We start from the raw sequence: 20,646 nt of genomic DNA, 5'->3' as shown, positions 1-20,646 counted from the left end.
GAGCAATTTACTCGACTCCGACACGGGCTCGCCGAACCCGCACTCCCCCATCTGTCGTTTGCGATACGACCTCGGTGCGCGTATTTCCAACGCCGCCCACCTTCGGCCGCCGACTGGGTTTCGTCGCCCGAGAGAGCGGCCCCACAGGACGTGCTCTAGTTTTGCCTTTGCTTTACTTGCCTTGGACTTCGAGCGCAGAGTTACCCTACCCCACCAAAGCTCCACTTTTAACACATTTTAGCAGTAATTGATACCCCGCAACGCTAAAAACACGGCACGACGCAAGAGGCCACCGCAAGAGCTCCACCGCAATGTCTAATTCGCAGTGAAACTGCTGTGTAACAACATAGCTCCTCTTCATGAGTGAGATTTTCTTATACAGTCGAACACGGATAAATCAGACTCCAAGGGGATCGCGAAATGCGTAGTTCGATATATCGATAATCCGAAACATAAATTATGCCTGTCTGAAGATTATCAGATAACTCTGCACACTAATGAGGGCTTTCCGAAACTATGACAAAGAGCTAGCTTACCGATTTGCTCCTCACAGCACGGAAAATTCGAAAAGCAGCGCAACGACCACCACTCTTTACTAAGCATGCAAAAAGCTTGTAAGATTCGCTTGCTTCTTCTTCTGCGCCATAAAGTTCACCAGACTGTCTTCAATCTTACAACGCCGTCAAAATAAGAAAATCCGGCAATATCCACTGTGACACAACAGTGGCGAATCTGAACACTGATGCGATCTCGGGCGGTACTAGTAGGGCCACTAGTAGGGTTCGCTTCTTCGGCATCGGTAATGTCCGCCATAGCTTCGACATCGTCGTCAGCACATACGAACTCGTGTGCCTTTGTGTCATTCGGAATGGCGCATGGGAGTGCTGACAGCTCTTAAAATTCCCTCTTGAGGCACTCAACACCATCGTCTTCGGTAGCAGAACACCCCTCGTCTGGAGGAGCCGTGCAACAAAGCCGCTTTGCACACGACTCGCACCGCAATAGCCGCACCGTGACCGCGCTGCTTTCCCCTTTACGCCAGGATGGAAGAAGCAACACTATTTATCAAAATTAAAAAAAAAATGTAGGGGGCAGGAACAGAACTTTGGGGCACACCACTGGTATCTTTGTACCTAAATAATATCTTCCCGTTAATACGTACATAGTACTATCCCTCCTAGGGATAGCAACGTATAAGACCCACAATAAAAATGTCCACATCTGACAGTGTTAGAGAAAAAAGTATTCTGCCTTTCCTGTCTCTGTAAGAACAGTTATATGCAAGTGTATTTAATACCAACAGCGGGAATGTTCAGTACCAAACAGGACGGCCCCAAACGGTTGAAAACACACTACGCTTTGGATCATCTTCAGATGAACATCCATAACGTTGACCGTCAATAATAACGCTGTTTTTTGCGTACTTTACGGCGACCTCTTTGGTGTCTCAAACAGTGCCCACCGATCGCCTACAACGAGCCTTCATCCGCCGAAACCATGGCGCGGGTAATGTCCTTTGAAAGTCGCCGCCGACCAACAACACAGCCGGGCGACGAGTCGCCGACAGGCCACCCGAGGACAGGCCATATTCCAGCGCACTTCTCAACAAGATAATGTCACCCGTTGTCTAAAACACCCACGTGCGCGTCGACATACCTTCCTCTTCAGAGTAGTGGAAAGCGCCCCCTTACTCAGGCGGGGGAGGAGGGCATAAGAAGGGGGCGGAGTGAGTGTCGTCCCCTCCAAAACGCTTTTCCTCTCACTACTTCCAACAAGCCGGCTCGCGCGCGCGCTTCGGCGAACTGTGAGCCCCGAGCTGCGAACGCACGTCATCGCAAGCTCGGGTCCCGGGCGCCCTCGCCCCCTTAACCCACGCGTCCAACTAAAACTTTCGCCGGAGCCTCACTAATCTCGCTCGCAGACCGTCCGTCCACAAAGGTTCGGAGCCGGGTGCGAAACTCGCCGTCCCGGCGCCGGAACGATAAAAAGGGAGCGGCTTCCTGGGCGTGCAAAGGGGCCCCAGCTTCATTCCGGAAGCGCCGGAGACGCACGCGTCATCGTTTGGTTGGCTGTTGCTTGCTTTGTTGCCGTGCCACGGGGCCCCCACCGCAGACGTTCGTGGGTCATTTGTTGCACCCTCCTCTCCCCATCCCCCCACACGTTCTCCGCATACTGTTAGAAACAGCACAACCACACTGTAAACAAAAACAAACAAACTGGGACAGGAAGGAAATGGACGAAAGTGCCGGCTGTTCATGTAGACATAATCATAAGCGCGCCGGCGCTAACCCCGGGCCGGGACTCCAAACGACACGCTGCCGGCTTCGGTCTCGCGCGCCAACGCTCTTGCGGCGAGCCTGGGAAGGCGTTCAGCCATAATTACGCGCCGATTAATGGCGGCCGCCTGCTGCCGCTGGCCGGCCAGAAAAGCAGACTCGGGGCCGAGGGAGAGGGGGTCGGCCAGCTTGGGAGGGGGTGGGCGAGAGGCGAGCCGAGCAAGATTAATGGTGCGCATTCATCAAGCGCGCGCGCGCGCGTGCGGGCGGCTGCTCTCGGTCGCTTCGTTTTTGACCCCCACGTACACTAAACTCCCGGCGAGCCGCCGCCGCCACTGCCGCTGCTGCCGCCGGAGCAAGCCATGTATCTTTTTTCATCGCTTCCTTTCCGTAACGGGATGCTTGTTCGCCTTCAGTATTGAGACTGTTTGTTTCCAAAACTTCACTCCCGTTTCCTGTTCCCTTTCTTCATTTCAAGCAGTTTGTGTGGGGATTTCTGGACTTGATCCTCTTCGTTATTACGAACATCCCAACACTCTTCTCCTCCGCAAGGCAGCGACCTCTTCTGGGAACGATATAACCGGGAAGGCTCCTGTGCGCGTTCGCAGCTTGCATCCACCGCCGCGAGCGCTTAACATTGCCGGGCGTGTGTTGGCACTCGAGCACGAAAGGACAGCGGAACACGTGTAAGCGTGGCGTGCATCCCCGCCGTTTTTTCGCCCTTCCCTTCTTCTCAAGGGCGCTCGTTGTTGTGTGCTCGTCGAGACGATCACGGTGGCTGGAGAAAGGGATGATAAATAAGGGCCGAACGCTTTGATGACAGCTAATGCTGCGCCCACGTGGAGCGATGATTCGAGAGCGCTTACGTCCGCTCATGTCGGCTGAATACAGTGAACGAGAAATCGATAAAACAATTCGCAGAAGAACAGGGCCTGTGCACCTCCGATCGGCAAGCAAGATGAAGGTGAAAATGTGGAGGCAGCGCTTCTAAACATTTTCTTTATTTTTCTTTTCAGCTGATGGAAAGGTTTCAAAAGTATGAGAAAACTATGTGCTAGGAAGAACGCGAGAATGGAATGGATGTGAAGCGTACGTACACGTCTGCAAAAAACCGTTCGACACGGCGCATTTTAAGTTGGCTCAAATGAGTACGAAATAAATGAAGAAATATATCGCAATACGAACACGACAGTGAAACAAACTTTGAGAAAACAGCCAGTGCCGCCTCTTTCACACTTAGTTCTTATTTTGAATTAGAAGCAATCTCGAGTGGAAGGGGCAACACAGCCTGGCAAGGGATAGTTTCTGAGTGCTTACTTCTCTCCAATCGATAAAGGCCACGCTAGCAGGCAGATTCTGCAGCTCTACTTTATCGCTGTCCCTAATAACTGCTGTCATCTTTGCCAGTGACGAACGTAAACGCGCAGTGTAACTAGCAGAGTGACGTTTCTCAAATACTGTGACATGTTTTTTTTTTTGTCGACTTGGTGCTGGAAGCACACCACACACACCTCCCCTCCTCCCACCTGAAAACAAAGAGATGTTTTTTTTTTTTTTTTATGGGGACCGGATAGTGTCCCATACTGAAAGTTTGGGTCCTGTGACACCCACGCCTGACCAAGGTTGTATTAGTAAGGAGTGGCGATTTGAACTTCCCTAGCCTTGATGTGTCTATCTTAGCGCTGTGATCGAACGACGCCGCCTATCTGAATCTCTTGAAACCTACTCTTCATCAACTCACCCAAAAGGGCCAGTTTTTCTGCTGTGTGTGGCGGCGGGGCCACAGGGCAGTGAACAATGTAATGCTATCGCTCCTCGCATACATCTCAGCACTTCACATACACACATTTATACCCACATACCATTCATTTCCAATGGATGTCGCTTGAAAAGGAAATGAGCATTACGGCCTCCTCACGACAGAGTACATCGACCTAAATTGTTATATACTTATTAATTCTGTTCTACTTCTTATATCTGTGCGAATATAGCTTGACGACAAAATAAAATGGCATTTTGCTTCTTATGTAATGCACCCAGCACATTCTAAACCAGCGTTTTTGAACAAAACATAAACCCGTGACTTCCGTGCGCTAAATTTTTCTGGTTTCTGTACTTATGTTTCGGCTCCGTTATAAAAACTGTAAAAGTTGTCCTCTTGTAAAATGTAGCCCGTGCATCTTATTTTTGTTTGTTGACAGCCACCTCTGAAGTAAAATTGAAGCGCACGTTGCTTTTTTTGCTGTTTCTGTATTCTTTTTTGTCGCCCAGCACGCACACATTACGCGCAATCAGGCTAGCACTTTCAGATGATAAGCCAGAAAGATTGTCTTTTTTTTTTCATCTTCTTTTTCAACAGCAGTGAGCGGGGAACAGTAAAAATACGCCAGGTAAAGAGGGGAACGGCCTGGAAGGTTTTTGGGGACGAGTGCAGCGCGCGCTGCGACTGCGCGCGGGGCTCGTTTGCAGAGGAGATAGCGTCGAACGACGCGGGCGATGCGCATGCAGGCTCGTCGATCCTGCAGGAATCACAGAGGAAACAACGAGTAGAGCGAAACGCAGCAGCCTGCCGAAGGCAGCGAGAAAGCGAATCTTGACGGCGCCTCCGAAGAGACGGCCAGGGGAAAGGCATAGGAACGAAAGCCCGTTTCTTGGTTTTCTCTTGCTCCTCTCTCGCCTCTCTTCGCCTCAGCCCCTTTTTCCCACGCGATGGTGACGCTGGCGGCAGCAGCCGAGATTGGCTTCCGGCCAAAGAGCTCCCGAAGTGGCGGCCCAATCCCCGCAAATGCATCACGGGCCGTCCACGCCGACGCGAGATTCCAGAAGCATCCATCACGGGACAGCGACGGGCAGCGGGTCTCTGCTGGGGCCGCTGGCGCTCAAAACTCAAAACCAGCAGCGAAAACAAAGCGCGCCGTGCCGGAGACAAAGAAAAAGCTCCCTCTTACCTTCGCCGTTTATTCGCTTACTGCCACAGAGCCGGGGCCGGTGCGACCTGGCCTTGCAGCGAAAGCGCACGTATAGGAAGAAAGAGAAGTCTTTCCTCCTCGACTCGTCCGAGCCTGACAACCAGGGACCTTCCCCGCCTTTCGATACTTTAAATTTACGCCTTTCCTCTTTGTCCGAAAGTCTCACTCGCCCTGTCTCTTCTTTCTTCCATCGCTACGATTTCAAATTTATTTCGGTTATTCAAGTCCTAGGACCCGTGCACCCCGGCCACCGCCTGAGGCGCTTCAACGCCGTCAGGCGTATGGACTGTCCACGAGAAATAAGGATAAGGTAAGAAACTGACGGGAGGGAAAAGAAGAAAGGTTTGAGTGCGGGGGGGCTCACGGCTGTGAAGACGAATGCTGCCCGCGCAGCGCACGGGCCTGAGCCGCGGCGTAGGAGCGTTTCGGGCGCCTTTCTCAGGCCTCTCAGACAGAGCTCGGCTCGCAGACGAACGAACGCCAGAATGCGTCCGTGTTTTACTCCCAAGCGTAGGACTTTGTTACTTTGCAACTTTGTACTTATTTCGCGCACACATTTATCTGAGGCGCGTCGGTAGCTACCCGTTTTTGTTTTCTTCTTCTCTGCAATGGAGAAGTCTGAAACAGAGTCACAGCCACGCTAGCGAAGCATTACGACGCCGGCTGCTTCCAGCGTCGTCTTGCTTGCCAGCAGGAAGAATAAGAAGCGAAGAGGTAGTGGAAAGGCACGGGAAAACGTCGATTCGGACAGAAGGCCTGCAACTAAGGTCCGTCGTCTCATCCCCCTTGCCGGCCAAGAGTTCGGCCAACCAACGTTACTCTCGGCTGACCATGTCGACGATATTTAAGCTCGACTGTTCACATCAGCAGAGGCGCCTCCACGTGATGAACCGGCACTAAAGCTTTCGTTCTATCTTGTCTGCGTTGCCGGAGGGTGGAACAAAAACAATGCTGGGATACGGTTCGAGACGTCGAGCGGCGGCGAGTGGGGGTGCGTTCTAAGAGAAATGTATCGAAAGGGGAAGCGCCTATCGAAATGGAACAAAAAAAAATGTGCCAGAAGCCGAAGAAAGCCTGCGGAAATGTTAGTTTCGGTAGCGGGAAAACAGCGTAGCGTGGACCATAGCGTAACATCATAGGCGGCGAGCTCAGTGTACACACAAAACACGCGCCCGCAGTCTAACGCTACACCGTAATGTGAAGGAAAAGAAAACAAAACAAAGGCGAACTAAAAGCCGCCGGGAAGGCGCTTCAATTCGACGTCTCGCGGCGTGAGACGAAGACAAGGGTACCACTCCGCATCAAGCTAAAATTCCCAAGTAAAAGTTGCGGGTAAAACGAAGAAAACGGGAATGCCAGAACAAAGAAAAAGGAGAGAATATTGTCTAAGAAAGCGAAAGCGTCGCAGAGTGAGGCTAGAAGCGAGCGCTAGGCGGTAGGATACACGGGATAACGGGATGGGTCGGGGGGATTGACGAAATGTGAACTTCTAAATCCCGGAACCGCCCCCCTTGCCATTTCTGTCTCTCCCACACGTCGTGTGTGGCTGCGCCGGTGCGTCTCTCCCCCTCCCATCCCTCAGCCTCCTTCGTCGCGCGCCTCTTTAGCTTCAGCTTCACTCACCATCTTACGGGCTGCCTCCGCGGAAGGGTTTTAAAGGATGAGGCCAGTCGGGCGGCTCTGTTACCGGTCCCCGAATGAATCTTTTTTTCGCGGAGAGAAACAGAGGCAAGGGAAGTATTGCGGGGAAAAAAAGAATACTCAGAAAGAGCTTTCCAAAAGCTTTGATTTTTTTTTTTTGCTGTTATAGATTTTCACTGCCAGCGTAAGCAGGCAGAGGAGAACAGTGAGAGAGAGAAAGAAAAAGAGAAAGAAAAAGAGAAAGAAAAAGAGAAAGAGAGAGTGCTTAGACTAATAAATCACCTCACTTTGCTAGAAACCTGCGTTTCGGGGGTGCCCGAGTTAAGGGAACGAAATAATCACCTCCGCCAGAGAAGAGAGGAGAAGACTCAGGAGGCAAAGTGAAACTTGGAAGGACCGTCGCGTTGTTTAAGGTACGTTCCAAGGAGAAATAAATCCGACAGCGGAGCTAGGCGGAACAAAACAGCCGGAGCCTTAAAATTGTTCATTCAGATTTAAAGCGAGAATTAACCTGGTGCGTGTGGCGTGACAAATGAACGTGACGGATCGTGAGTAGAGCAGTTGTACGCGGAGAGCTGTGACTGTGGGGAAGAAGCTGCCTGAAATGACGGCCAGTCTGCCTATTCGGAGTAATTCCCGTCAAAAGACGGCGAAACCAAGGCGAGCAAAGAGATGCAAACACGATGTAGCAGTAAAGGCGTCCGATAATCGCTATGCTTTCGCCTTCAAAGCACGTTCGCAGATTTTAAGTTCCCGAGAAATTTTTGTGTCTCAATAGCAGCGCAGTTTCCGCTGTGGGAAATCCAACCCGGAATCGGGCACACCGGAACGCCGGTGTACGAACGACATCAGTGATGATTGTCATTATAAGAACTAGACAAAAAAGGGTAAGGACAGCTTGTTTGCCTCGTTTGTTGCGGCGCTTCTTTTAAAGGGGCATCAAACAATTACTGTTAAAACAAATGTGAGCGTACAAATTTGCTTCGGCCAAGGCTGAGAGCGAACCTTCACTTTATATGTCTTGGTCATTACTTCGCTGCGGTGCTCATGTTCGTGCCTTTAGAAGTGTAATGCGCTACACACGTTACGTGCAAACTTCCAATTCAAAGTTCCTGTATGCCGGGAAACTGATCGTAGTTGTCGTTCGGTGCGAGAGAGTAGGCAAGCGGATGCGTGCCCGCTTATGCGTGTGGCAGATTAGCACAAGTGCAATGCCGTCAACTCTTTAGGGGACGCAGTGTTATAGGACCAGTTCACCGCACTGCAATATCTGTATAGGAAAACGCATGCCGCGGTTTTAAAGATGGACATGTTAACTATTACCCTCTTCTGTGTCAGATCAGCATCCACTACGATGCTCACACATGAACGTGAGGGCAAAAAATCCGGATGGTTTATTAATGGAGCAATGAAGACAAAGTACAACTGTGTTAAATTTGAAATAACTAGGCTTCGGTACATTAGTCAGCTCCATTGCAGCCTCGAAAGACATTTTTGATCAATAAAAAAGGCAAGAAGTTTCAAAAAACTTTCAAATTTCGCGCTCAGGTTGCGTGCTATGGGCAGAAGTGATGTCATATGAGCCAGCTCTAAAACAATTCTTTGTGTTTTGACTGCGGGTTAGCATTCAGGGGACACGATCAACGGGAACTAGAGGCCCCACTACCATCGTCCGGTCATGTGTCCTAGCGATGTGTTAGTTTGGCGCCACCAATCTCACAAACAAGGTTCTGTGACGTCATAGAAAAGTTGCCAGAAAGTTCGTGGGGAGTCGCCACTGTCCCAGAAGTTTTCTTTAATGTCTGTATTATGTTTTCGAAGTTTGCCATAAAATGTTACCATTGTTGCGGGGAAAAATCATTCTTTCTAATGAACCAAACCCGTATTTTGTCTTTATGGCGTATGAGCCTAAAGAATTCTAAAGAATGGAAGAAAAGTTAGCAATAAATTTTTCACTTAGCATCGGGTCCTAAACTGCGCTTTTCTGTACTAAGAGCACAGCGAAAACTGAAAGTGAACAGAGAAACCAAAAGAAATACCTGGCTTGCAGTTCCCCAACCGTGAAGCGGACTGAATGTGCCGACCCAACCATCTCACACAAATTTCCCGTTTCCAATCGTCAACGGTGCGTTTTACTCGATCTACAAGCGTTCCTTCAAAGGGAGCAGACAACTAGCTTCCACGCTCGAAACACATAGCAACAATTCCCGGCTATAGTTGCTAGAGAAATCTGGCCCCCTTTGCTTGCCGGGTGAAACAAAGAGCTTTGTAGTGACGAGCGAAGCCCGTCCTCAATTTCGCACACGGTGGGCTCGAATCAGAAATGTGCTAACCGGATCGGGGAAGTAAGTCCAGCGTGTACACCGTATCCTGATCCGCTTAAGCTATCTCGCAGACAGGAACAGGTGTACACAGCTGGCGTGGAGGGAGCAGAACCCGGCAAACAACTCGGGGGAGATTGAATGGCGGCGCTGCGCATAGGAGAGCTTTGGCCCGGCTTCCCTTCTTTTTCTTTCTCTTTCGTCTTCGTCATGAGTAGAGTAGCAACAACTCTGGAACGGCGTCACCGAATGCTACAAAGAAACTTGAGCGTAGCTGAGGAGAAAAAAAGATGAGTGTTGTGAGCGTGGACGCTTGGTGGGAAAGGAAAGTGTTTTTGTTAGAACTGGATTTTGCTTCATTTCGTGTTTTCGAGGGACACGCAATAAAACAATCACAAAACGCTCTGAGTGGTCAAGACTAGGGCTCATCCGAGCTATGGAAACATTTACATTGAGCCAATATCACTTCGATTCGCATTTTTGTTCTCTTTGTAGGGGTGTGGAGGTGGAAGTTTTAGAAGAGGAATGAAAAAAAAGACACCGCGCAGTTGGTGCGACGAAGCAGCCCTAGAAAAACCGCTAAAGAAAACAAGTGAGAGAAATTCATAGAATTTCATGCGGTTATTGAAATCCAATACAATTCGAAACTCCAAGACTTTGTTTTCATCGCTGCCACCAACTGCCCTGCGCGTGAAGTGTTTAAATTCCCCCTTGCGACATCACTGATGAAACGTTTCGTAGAACGTTTTGAGGCTCCTCAGCACAAATTATAACGCTATCCACAAAAAATGGAAGTTTTGAAAGTTTTCCGAACACAAAAGAACTAACTGCTATCTATTCGAAACAAATCCCGTCTAGAGTTCTTCGGTGGCCTTGTTTTTGACGCACAAGAGCAAATTTTTGCGTTTCAGCCGAACAAGAGTGCTACTGTATTTTTACAATCGCGAGTACGGCCGGGGTACGGTCGGAGATTGTGATCCTCGTATTCACTTCGCCATTAATATCTATACGACGGCTAAAGTAGGCAACCGTGTCTGGTTCCTACACCAGAGTTAGGAACGCGGCGAACATGTATGTGTGACCAGTTTTTGAAATATTTCATAGCCTAGAAGACGCATATCATCGCCCCAAAAAAGTGAAGAAATAAAGTACAGCTTAACAGAGCAGAATCACCGCATACATTCAAATGCAGCGGTCCCGATGCAAATGGTTCCAAATTAGGTGCCTCAGCAGCCTGGGACATTCAAACTGTCACCCTCCAATCCTTAGCTAATCGCATTCTTTAGGAATGCACGCCATTGGTGGCGGAATGTGTCCCCTACTTAGACTAAAGCTTCCTTTACGTCGTCTACCAGTTGGTGAAGAGGTGTCGTGTAAATCCACGTCGATCGATATTTCGTCTCAATCGTGGCTAAGCCTTGTTCTCAGCTCGTTGCAGGAGACAGAGACGTGCGACAATTGCCGAAACCGACTCGTAACCAAAAAGCATGCGATTTTTTTCTCTCGGTAGGAATAATTTCGAACCCGAAGTTCCTTCTCTGCAACATCCCCTTTACTTTCGTTTTCGTGACTTTCATCTTGATTCCGAGTCAGGAATAGCATCGTTTTGGGACTAGTGAAAAAGGAATACAGTCATTCACTTCTGTGATACAGTATAGTAGGCGGCGCCTATTATTCGTACACACAAATTCCCCAGGTTTCATCTCTTCTCCTTTTCTTCTATGAATTGCGAAATGAAGTTACAGCGACGAAACTCGTGGAGCTTTATCGCTTCGTTCCAAGTCTAAAAAACGTGCGAGCAGTGCAAGTTTCCACTGTAATCGCTGAATTCGCCCACAGAGTTTTCGAGAAAACCCAAGACAGTTTTAAGTCCGAACGATTAGCAGCGACTCAGGCTCGTCGCTAGAAAAATGTCGCTTTCAATATCGCCCAACAAAACTTCCGGACTGAGTAACCCAAAGAAGAGTGTATAGACAACCGAATCGGCCTGCCGCGCAAGCACTCCTATCTCTCATTCGTGGAGAACAAGTAGTACGATAAACTAGCCCCCTCACAACCGGAAACTAATCACTGCAGAGGCAAATCCGCCAGGCGCGACACCTGAAGATACAAACGATGCAGGTGGGGGAAAAAAATCTGCCGGAATATCTCCGCGTACACGTACCTAATCACTCAACCTGAGACGCGGCGTAATCCTCTATTCCGGAGTGCTTTTTCGGCTGCTTCCTTACTGAAGCCAAACTCGGCAAGAACGCTCTCTCTTGGGAAGCGCTTCAGGGAAGGACCAACCAAACGGGACCTATTTTCATCATTCTGAACGGTACTCTCACTGGCGTTTGAGTAACAGCCAACCTGTTCCGGCATTTACTTCCGGGAAACGGCATTCTTATTCGTGTTTGCTGGCATGACGCCTAGTTTTCCAGGGGATCGCTTTTAGGACTCACTGTTACTATACGTCGGTATATACTTTGTGCGCGAGATTCGCACCATGTGCGGTCGGATCAGGTTGACGACAGGTGTCACGAGCTTCTGTGGGCTTGCTTCATCTTTATCATTAAGAGCGCGCTTCTGTGGACAGTGAAGCCGCAGCATAGCACACCAATAACAAAAAAAAATGTTTCAGTGGCTGAAGTAACGGCCCTAATAACGCGGATACCAGAGGTTCATTCGTTAAGATGTTGAGCAAGACAATAAGGTGAGCTTGTGATTTAGTAGCATGGCAGGAGGGTAAATGGAGGTTATACGTCTTGTGCATTCGATTTCAGAAAGCCTGTAGGCTGCGCGAAAGACCAGAAATAAACTGCACAAAGATTGCGCGGCATCTTAGCCGAGAAGAAAAATGCTTAATCAATACTGCTATTATCTTAACGATTGCTATATTGAACCCTAACCTACAACTTTATTCGCAAAGTACAGTTTCTCTATATCTTAGAGCGAAAAACAAAAACTGGCCACTTCTTTTGCTACGAATTCAATGTTGGTGAAGGTGATTCAATGCGGATACACAAACGCATAATGGTAAAGACCAACACTGTGTTCCTAATAATTTAGGCCTGCCTCCCATATTATTCGAGCAAGCCTCGCGCAAGGCACAACATGCAAAGAACATAGCCACATACAGGCGCCATACATATGGCCTCTATAAAAAAGGTCTGAGGTATCTATAAAGTAAAATGTAGAGCACTGCAATGCACATAACGAAACACCCTAATGCGTGTCTTCAGACACGAAGGCATACGACATCGTCATAGGCTAGTAATCGTGTTCTGATATTAAAATGAATCCTCTACTGAAGCCTACATCCACAGCACTGGTGACCTGCTGATTACGGGACACGAAACAACTATACTACAACCGAAAACGAAAAGTATACGCTTATTCAGTATAGCTAGGTGGGCAGCGCTAACTGCTAGCGCTTTTGGAGGCACTTGTTCAGTCACGTTAACTAATCTGCTTTCAACATTTCTTTTATGACCTCCTAAGGGAATTAAATCATAGGCGGTTGATGTCAGTATGTCTAAGAATTGTGTCATATGTCATAGTATATGCGCAGCGATACGATGAATGCAACATTGTGTAATTCCTAATGAAAGTTTTTGACGAATAAGCACAATTAAGAACATGAAAAGCCCACGGAGTGATCAAACGTTCACCGGGTTCAACTCTATTCCCGGACGTACCAGTCTGCGAGCCGACACGCGGGAACGTCTACAAGATAAAACGTAGTAAAGGTGGTTTCAGTAGTTAACTTCCAAATTAGAAGCCTACGCTGGAAGTACAAACTCGAGGCTATGGGGGAGGTAAATCACTGTGCCAAATTAAAGTTTCTTCCGAGTGGAGGGGCATGTGTGAGCGCCATTAAGGGCGAGAAATAAATAAGAAATTTAACGACAAAGACTAAACACAGCCAGCCTGAAACGAGGCAGCACACGGTTCGAAAAGCAAGTTTGACGCATGCGCAGCATTAACTATGCGGAGAAGGACAAACGTTTAGCGACATATTAGATGATGCAGCATCCGGATGGACCTCCAGTTCGTGATATTACTTGCGGCATGCACACGCAGAGAAGCGCATTAAAGGCAAGCGCATACATATTCAAAGAAGCAAGGGTAAGCGAAGCATTGATAAGGCAGGTCCCAACACAGCAGGCGCGTTAGGGTTGCGCCACGAGAAAGGGTAAAAGGATTGGAAGTCGCTCTGTCAAACCGTCGCTTCGTTCCTCGCTATCGCAGGGGTGCTCGGCCTCTTTGTCTCCATCTCTCTTCCTTCTTATCTCTCTCCTTGTCTGCCTTCATTCTGGACCCGAAAGAGGAAAACGTGGAGTCGAAATAAAGCTCATCAGCACGCTTTCTGGTAGCTTGTCACTGGCTGCTGACTGACCCATTCTTGCGCTTATCTCAAGAAGTATTCATCCTTCACTTTGTGCATGCTCCGCTTCGATTGATTCTCCTTTTATGCAAAAATGTCCGGAGTCAATTCCACAAAGAGAGGCGAAACGGCTGGCCCATGTCGAAATCCAGCTGTCTGAAAGGGCGTGAATGAAAACGAAGTAGGCAGAGCTCAAAAGCAGGTGAAAAATGAACGCTCTCACGAAAGGCGAGCATGGGGAGGAACGTAAGGGATTTAAAGTTCGCCGACCGCATTCATGCTCCGGTTGGGAACTGATGTATAGGAATGGGGAGAGAAACAACGCTCTTGCTTTTGTCAGTTAATTGAAAAGCACTATGTGAAAAGTACAGGGACGGTACCAGGAGTGATACATTTCTTGCTTTTTTTAAATTTAGAACAGGAAAGTTATCCGTCTTTTCCTTTTTCAAAGCAGCATGCAAAATATTGTCTCGAAGTGGACAAAAAATAAAAATACGAGCCTATTTGCAGCTTTTATCTGCTGTGCCACGTTAAGAGCGCGGTCGAAGAAGGAAAATACAAAAGATTCATACTCACCGCTCGATATCAGTCTGAATGCGACTTGGGAGAGAAAACGAGCCGTGCAATTCAGAACAGATGTGCCTTTGTTCGTGGCTGGAACCCCTCTGCATTTCGTACTTTGCCCCTCTCCTGCCCGACATCCTTAAGATAAAATTTCTATAGCCAAAAGCTTGAAATAAGCGAGAGGATGAGAACCGATAATGATAGCCGAGTTGCTTTTTCATCAGGTCAATTGTGACTGAGTTCACACTGCTTTCCTTTCAAGCCGTTAACATCAATACTATGAACTTAGCTTCATGGCTGATCAATGAAGTCGAGTAAAATATTTGAAAATATCACTGATAATCTAATAGTGATTCCGAAAGCCCTCTATCTATCCATCTATCCATCTATCTATCTAATCTAATCTATCTCTCTATCATACACACAGACGCACGAACACAAACATGCAAAAGCCCAACACGATTGAAGATGTTTTTTTTTAAGTAATCAAAATCCTAGGGAGCTTAAGTTCCCTTACGTGTTTTGTAGGTGAGAACCTAGTGATTGAGAGCCTAGTGATTATCACAGATTTCTTACTAGTACACCGTGTTTACGTATCTTTCTTTGCTTCCGTTTTTTTTTCGTCCTTCGAGGTGACTACATGCAGACTGGCCGCAATTCATACGGGAGCTTCCACACAGGCAGAGGTTTACAAAGCGTGTACCTGTTCTACTCACGTGACATCACGCAGCCCGAACGGGCTAACAATTATTCCCCCTCCTATTGGGTGCCGACTTATCGCAATGGTAACGTACGTGGCTCCTTCCTACTTCAAAGACACGGGTTCGAACCCGCACAAACCGAAATATGATTTTGTTTACTTCCTCTTTACACCAGCGGCCATTTTGTACCTTTCGTTTCGACACGGACGACAGCGACGACATCGGCGGCCACCTTTCACGTTTAGTGAGGCATCTAAGGCTTTCGCCGTAATAGCAACAAGATGTTCTTCCTTAGGCGATCAACTGAAATGAAATGAATGGTATTTTTGTTTTACTAAAGATTGTCTGGTCGAAACGCAGAAGTGCACGATGATGTTTCAACTTTTCTATAGTAATTGCATTTATAGCTAAAATTTACTATAAATTCAACCACCAATACAGCCTGTAAATACAAATGTATTGAATCAGAATGCTCTTGTCACCACCAATCAACGACACTTCACAAGCAAGCTAGGTTTACAGGACTTTCAAAGCGGCAACTAGAAGCGTGGTTCACCGCGTACTTAGTGTTCGTGCAACAGAGCCTACCTTAAGGCACTGCCAGCAGCGCTTCAAGCTTCGAACAAAAAAAGAGAATTTTGTCGTCAATACAAAAGCGAAATGCTTTTTGAAAAGTACAGAGTCTAGGAGCTGAAGTGCCCCAAAATTGTTGACCCTAGCTTCATAACTAAAGAAAGTTGCTTTGTTTTATGTCTATCATTTGTCACAGCTCCAAGTTCGGCATCTAACTTTCAACGTAATTTCCCAAGATAACACCTTAGTAAACGATGATTACATTCAGAGCGTGTATTATCCCAAAGTTTACTGAAATTTGTCTCTTAACATGAGTTCGAAGGCAAAACAAAATCAACAGGCAGCGCGAGAAAATTAAAAAAAAAATTCACGCATCTCCACGCAGTGAATCATGGCGAGTGGGCGCAGCACTGGGGATCATTCTTACCGTAAATCACCCGTGGCATTGCCCACTCACGCATGCAAATGAGTGACAACGCGCGTGTGCAGTTTATACAATTCCAATCCAATCCAACCCGATGCTATTCAATTTAATCCAATATAATCCAATCCATTTCAACCCAATCCAATCCAAATCCAATCCAATCCATTTCAATCCAATCCAATCCAATCCAAATCCAATCCAATCCAATGCTCCTCGCTCCTCCCCTTTTTCCCTCTACCCTAACAGAGTAACATGAAGGAGATTTCGTACGCCGGCTAAACACTATTTTCTAATAAAGAGCTTCTCTTTCTCTCTCTCCCAATGCTCCTCGCGCATGAGCAACACTGCGTACACGGACGCCAAGGCACGGACAAATCGAGGTTCTAAGGTGCTCCGCACCTAAAAACTTGATGTTTTTGCAGACAAGAAGCTTCGGGGACACATTTACAGTAATTAGGGTGAACATTGCGGTCTCTTTTTGCTGAATGACAATGTAGTTTGCGCCGCAGCTGTCGTTACTCAGAAGAATAAAATTTGCTCCTCAAGATTTTCGTCTAGGTAATCCACGTTCAGCGGGACCCTTAAGTAGATCTGTCAAACCATTATTCACTCCAACATTGTGTAGTTCAAAATATATTTTATTTCACTGCTCAGACCAAATTTTTACCTTTATTTTTCTTCCAAACCATAAAAGATACCACGAGTAATGTGACTGCGCTGTCACGAAATAAATTTAAAATGTGGTTTACCGCTCTTTTGGTCTAGAAGAGTCAAGTTTATTCAGTAAAAGTTACTAATAGCTCTTTGTTGGCTCCGATAACGCCCGATGACAGGGAATGCTTGCGATTTGTTATGCATTTAGATGCGAACGCTCGAAAACTACGTCACAACTGATGATATCAAATAGGTGAGAACTATGAGTAAACACAAAAAGTACATTGGAGTGTACTTTTCTCGTCAACATGCACGTGACTGGCTCCAGAAAAAAAAAAGCCTGAGAAAAGGCACCACAGGATGGTTGCATTCAACGCGGTAATACCAGTAACCAATATTTACAACGCTTTTCAAAGCGTTTTAAGCGCTTCTGATGCATAATTTGTGTCACCCGTGCGTATCGCAACGCACCAATACAGACACAGCATCATAAAAATCTCACGCGTCGAATATTAAACAGGAAATTGACGTTTATGACAGCATCCCAACGCAGTCTTTTATTTAAAATACAAATACTAATTATAATATAGAAAGCGCACAGCAGCAAAGGCTTTGAAAGCCCGGTAATTTTTCGTATTCCTAATGTGGTTTGATGTCTTTTTATTTTTACTGGTGTCCTCTAGACTTACAAAAAATAAAGAAACCCAGATAACTCGAACTGCATCACCGGCAGGCACCCGCACGCAAGAGCACAACATACCAAACGCAAACGGGTCGTGTCATTGATGGCTTCCCTACGCATGTTTGAAAGTGGGCATATCGAGGAGACAAAATTTGGAACATTTAGGCTTTTTTCTTTAAACGATGGAGAACCGGAGAGACAGAAAATTTTTTGTGCGCAGTGTTTTCTTTCTACAATTTACTAAATGTTCAAAATACATGTGGGCAAATCCAGTTGCGCTCAGTTTTTCTTCAGGCTCTCTGTTTTAAGGATTCATTCGAATACATTATTTAATGGCTTATAAAGTACCTCTGAAGCGCCAATTTGGAAAACAAAGTTGCAAATATACTTTCCAAAGCATGGTAGAAAAAAAGCAATCAAAGAAAGGGATACGTTTGCTTTTTTAAAGGTCCTCAAGATAAGAATACGCAGATACAGAAGAGTGAAATACTATCAGTTGGGCGCGCAAAACCTGCCGCAACCAAAAGAAATCGCATTTATCTTCGCTCAATACTCAATTTATACGAGCGTCCATTCCGTTTTTCTTTCTAATTAGGAAAACCCCGCCAGCGTGAAGAAACGGTCTGGTTTCGGGGTGAATTACAGCAGGGCCTTCGTTCTCGGTCTCTTCTCTTCAGATAGAAAGATAGCTTCCGGTCCTAATTACGAGATTAATCTCCGCCCTCGTATTGCGCACTCAGCAGAAACTATGGCCGAGGGGACACAAGGTACTGGTGGATAAGAAATGAGGACGGCGATGGACATGAAGAAAGAACGCACCGATGTCGGAGCGGCTTTTAATGTTCCGCGAAACGCGGGAGGTCTGCTTTAAAAAGTGGAACGTAATGGCCCAGAGAAAACCACTTTAGTGGATTTTTCTGTTCGCTTAGTACAAAAAACGCATGAATGCATGAAAAAAGAAACTCACCCGGGCAATAATCATAAACTCTCGAACTTGTCTGGCCGAAAAGAGTAGAAAAAGGTGTATTTGCTCGAAAATGCTTATATTCAAGATTTTTTTATTTTTCTAACTGTCTAACGAGCCGAAGAGTTGTGGCTTCTGTGGGAGTGTTCTGATACAGGAACTGAGATCTCGCGATGGCGTGTACGGGTCATTTTAGTCTACTCTATAGTTTTACCTGCTCTGATTTGATCATACGTATTCTGATGCAATCTGGCTTGAAATAGTCTAACTGGCCTTGATGTAATTAACGTGAAGCAATGGTAAATGTCGCTGATTACAATCTTTGTAGACCGTGCGCGAATGAAGAAAGAACGGAAAAGTAAGAACTAGCAAAGTGGTTTCTACTGCAAGCACGAAAAATACTTACAATTATGACCATCAGACACAAGGTATATTCAGCTACGCAGTAACCAAAAAACAAGAGTACGAGGTGATTAATAACTTCTGTGCTGATTGAATGGGCTGAACTCTACACAAGCACAGCAAGTTCGTGCACATGGTTGCTCGAAACTTGCTGACTTCCTCTGAAGAACTTGCTGCATAAAAAATTGCTAGTCTTCTCAAGACAGAGTCATCGTGCCATTACACGAAAAAGCATAAAACAAGAACAAAATGAAAGTTCACTATTCGCCCAGCACATTAAAAAAATGGATGCTTATTTCGGCGGGAAATGTAATCTGCGTGGCCCTGCGACAAGGAGAAAAGCAAATACTTCCGTTCTTTTCATAAGCCCTATTGAACACATTTTCCTACTTGCGAAGGACAACGTTTCGGTATACGAAGATTATATGTAGTTCTACGAATTTATTTTGAAAGTTCGGTATAATCTAAATAAAAAAAATAGCTACCCTTCCAAGCGCTCCTGGTGCCTCCTTTCTGCGTCTAAAAAAAGTCCACACAAATGAGTGTCTTCAAATGTAGTTTTGAGCCCAGACGCCCGCACCGACGGATGTTCTGCCCGCGTTTTTGATCAGAGCTGTAAGGGTACGTTATCAAAACGTCACTTTAAACCCCACCGAAAACATATGCAACCTCTTAAGGAACCGAAGACAGTTTCTTCTCCCCTTAGTACCGACCATTGTCTTATAACACATAGACGATGCGTACGTATTTACGCGCAGCTACCCAAGAAAGGATGCAGCTACGAATGCAAACAGTAAGAAAGACCCCGTTCAAAGCAGGACGCCACGCGTGCTTATTCTTCAGGAAAATCATAAACGCTCTGTCGAGAAGGCACGTTTCCTTGGTTTCCAGAGGAAGCAGGCTGAAGGAGACGGCGACGAGGGCTGTGTGCGAGGCGACGTCGACTGAAATGTTGCCTCTTGTGTCTTGTTTTCCTTTTTTTCTTTTTTTTTTGTGTGTGTGTGTGGGGGGGGGGGGGGGGGGGGGGGGAGGGAGCGGGGCGGTGACTTCAGCCGCTTCGGTGTTTCGGAAAGAACGATTCACAGCCATCCGAGCGAGGACTTCTTGTTTGCCTCGGCTGTTTTTATGCGACAAGCGCCCTTAGGTAACCTCCTCGAGTCGTTTCGACAAGGCTCTCTCAAGAATGGAGAACTCTATTATGATTCAAAACCCGCGAGCTTATTCCTTCGTTGAAAAACGCATGCAAACTAGAAAAAAGAAAATCTCGGGGCTATGGGACGAGTGGGGTTGTGCCCCGTGCACTGAATTCTTCGTAATTTTATGGAGGCCGTACGTGGCGGGTTCATATTATATACAGTAGACGCTCGATAAACGGAACTTCAAGGGACCGGAAAAATTAGTTCGGTTTAACAGGAGTTTCGTTTACTGAGAGAGATGTTCTAAGGTGCAAATTTATGTGCGTACACACTTCTAAGGGCATTTCATGGAACTCTAACGACTAGAAAGTGACTGTAGCTGATAGTTTTCAGAAAGCAAGAAAACTACAAGAAGCGTAGGCACAGCATTTACAAAGTTGATTTGGCAACAATGAGTCGCTGTGCACTACAAAATGCGTCAATTATTTTTGCTTGAGTCCTTGCAACTGCATCTTCACGCAGGCTAGAGGCCTCAACTTCGCGAGTGCTTACGATCCACCGAATTTAGAAGACGGCAACGTGGTAATGAAGGACGAATAGCACAACGATGGTACGAACGAGGCGACAGGAGGTGAGCCCTGTAGCCTCGGCGTCTAGACTCGAGACCGAACGACTGTAACAAGAACTGCGACGTTGCATTCGTTGCGCTAACACGGCTAACCACTTACGAGACGAGGCTTACGAGGCCAACAAAGCTAAAAAAGCATGGAGGAAAAAAAAACACGAATGAAACAGCCGGAACCGTAAAAAAATGGCTTTTATTGCAATTATGACACAACTACCTTGCCTGGATCGTGTTCAGTGGACACTGATTTTTGTTTTGGTTTATGAGGTAGAAAAACATCCCCCTCGCGAGGGGCACGATCAAATGCAGAGCATTTCCGGGGACGCACGACCTTAAGTAGTTTGC

The 20,646-nt window shown here is 46.8% G+C and overlaps 1 protein-coding gene across 2 annotated transcripts in view; it reads right to left on the bottom strand.

Moving 5' to 3' along the window:
- The window catches only part of LOC144178522 (irregular chiasm C-roughest protein-like), a 413,379-nt gene that overhangs the window by 191,587 nt on the left and 201,146 nt on the right, over positions 1–20,646 (bottom strand). The gene's annotated exons all lie outside the window — the stretch shown is intronic.

The sequence above is a fragment of the Haemaphysalis longicornis genome, unplaced genomic scaffold (genome assembly GCF_048455015.1).
Source record: "Haemaphysalis longicornis isolate Haplotype H1 unplaced genomic scaffold, Haemaphysalis longicornis Haplotype H1 scaffold_4, whole genome shotgun sequence".
NCBI lineage: Eukaryota > Metazoa > Arthropoda > Arachnida > Ixodida > Ixodidae > Haemaphysalis > Haemaphysalis longicornis.
This window is presented reverse-complemented; position numbering and strand designations above follow the sequence as displayed.